This window comes from Telopea speciosissima, chromosome 8, assembly GCF_018873765.1.
Source record: "Telopea speciosissima isolate NSW1024214 ecotype Mountain lineage chromosome 8, Tspe_v1, whole genome shotgun sequence".
Taxonomy (NCBI): domain Eukaryota; kingdom Viridiplantae; phylum Streptophyta; class Magnoliopsida; order Proteales; family Proteaceae; genus Telopea; species Telopea speciosissima.
The window spans coordinates 32,540,774-32,543,059 of NC_057923.1; the positions used below are offsets into that span (position 1 = coordinate 32,540,774).

A 2,286-nucleotide genomic window follows, 5' to 3' on the forward strand; every position below is an offset into this window, starting at 1 on the left:
GATTCAAGGCATTGTAAAGGAGGAAGGAGAAGAGAATATTCTCTTTTCTTAGGGAATATTTCTCCTACCACTTCCCTCTTCTCTCTTCTCTTATTTCTTCTCTCGTTCCCCCTATAAATACCCCTAGCCCCTCTCTTGTAAAGGGGTTAAATTTTTTTAGTGAAATTTCTTCTCTTCTTTTCTTTCTAAAGTGTGATTTTTGGCTTTCTAGTTTTTAGTTTTGATTTCATAAGATTAGTTTCTTTCAAGTTCTTAGTTTTGATTTCATAAGTCTAGTTTAATGGTTGTAATAGTTTTAGTTTAAAGCTTCCTAGTCTAAGTTCCTATGTTGATGACAAGACTTGGAGATTTAGAAGAGGAAGTCATGGTAAGTTTATTCAAGTATTCAAGCACATCAAGGTATCTCATTCTCTAAACCCTTAATCTCATTCTCCCTCTCCTCTATCTCTCTCTACCTTCTTCTTCTTCTTCTCCCTCTATTACTTTTTTTTTATATGGTTGTGGTTTGTGGATGCACTTTTATTCCCTTATTTCGTTTTATGTGGTTATTATGTGTGGCTGCAATTTTATTCCTTTCAATTCGCTTTAGTTTGATAGGTTAGATGCTCATGTGTAGGACGTCAATTTACTCCCTTAATTTTGTTGGATGCTTATGGGTTAGGATGTATTAATTTTCATTAGTTTAACTAGTTTAATTTAACACTTTAATTTGGTTCACTTTGCATTACTTTTAAGTTAGTTAAATAAAGTGGCGCATATCTCCTCGTGTTCGACCCATAGCTACGATTGATCCGTACGCTTGCGGTATTATTTTAACTCAAACAAGTTTTTGGCACCATTGCCGGGGAGATTATTGTCCATTTTATTTATCTGATTTTTAAGTAGTTCGAAGTGTTTTAGTTTATTATTTTCTCTTCTTTTTTTGAAAAAAAAAAAAACCAGTTTTTGAAAACCTCTTCTTGTTTCTCTTCTGTTTCAAATAGTGTGCGCCCAATCTAAAGTCCTTCATATGCTTCAACCCTCCATCTTTTGGTATCCCTCATAGGATAAAGTTACCTATGATGCTACGTCAGGACTTGGTTGGGTGGATTGGCATGCGACTTATCTTTGGAGGTGACCACTCTTGATAATAGGAAAGTGACATAGTGAGAGCTTTGGAAACATAAACGTATAGTAGACCTCCACTCTACATTAGAATCCATTTGGAGTCACCCGTAGGTGACTATTGAAGACTATACGGGTTCCCTTGCTGTCAATCTATATGGTAACCTTACAGCTTTGGAACCATTGTTTCAATTTTTGAGGGATAGATGCACTATCTACCTTGGGCTCCCTCTTATTTTTAGTATTTTTTTTTAATTTTTCAAAGGAGACCTCATATCTGTTTAGGTGGCTATGGTGTGGACTCGTGATTCATCTAATCATCTTATTAGAATACCACCTTCTCCCCTACCCTTAACCCCACCTTTGACCATGGGTAACCAACAACCCAAGACTCTTAAAGATAGGTTTTACCCTATTAGGGCTGCACAGCCTTCTTGCATCAATTTACCACCTGTTATAGGAAATAATTATGAACTCAAGACCAACTTCATTAGCATGCTACCCCACTTCCATGGGATGGCCAATGAAGATGCATATCTCTTCCTTAAGAAATTTGAGGAGGTCTGTGTTCTAATTAAGGTCCAAAATTTTACTGATGATGCAGTTAGGCTTAGGTTTATACCCTTTGCCCTAAAAGACCAGGCCAAGAAGTGGCTCTATGGACTGCCTACAAATTCCATTAATAAATGGGATGAGTTCACCATTGTCTTTTTGAGAAAATTCTTCCCTCTTCACAAGACCAATAAGCTTAAGAGTGACATCCTCCAGTTCAGGCAGAAACCACATGAGTCCTTTTCTAAATTCATGGAAAGATTCAAGGGTCTCCTCTTAGAATGCCCTCACCATGGTTTTAACTTGTGGCAGCTATGCCAAATTATTTATGAGGGTATTGATTATCAGACCAAGCAACTTATAGAGTCCATGTGTCCAGCAGGCTTTACTTCTTTTTCTGAGGAAAATGATGCATGGACATTCTTAACCACCTTGGCTGATAAGACTAGGGAATAGGAATCCTCCCAAGAGGTTGAAAGAATCACTAAGGGGTATCTCATTGAGGGTATGCCAACCAAGGAGGCCAAACTTGACAGCCTCATAAAAAGGTTGGAGTTCATAGTTCTTAAAGAGTCTATACTGGTTAATCAGGTCAACTAGGTCAACCCTGTGTCAATATGCAGTTGATGC

At 37.5% G+C, this 2,286-nt stretch overlaps 1 non-coding gene across 1 annotated transcript; it reads right to left on the reverse strand.

Moving 5' to 3' along the window:
- Positions 1-1,848: 1,848 nt before the first annotated feature.
- On the reverse strand, positions 1,849-1,955 carry LOC122638413. Its single transcript, XR_006329416.1, has one exon. It is a non-coding gene; the product is annotated as a small nucleolar RNA R71 (small nucleolar RNA).
- Between the last annotated feature and the right edge of the window lie 331 nt (positions 1,956-2,286).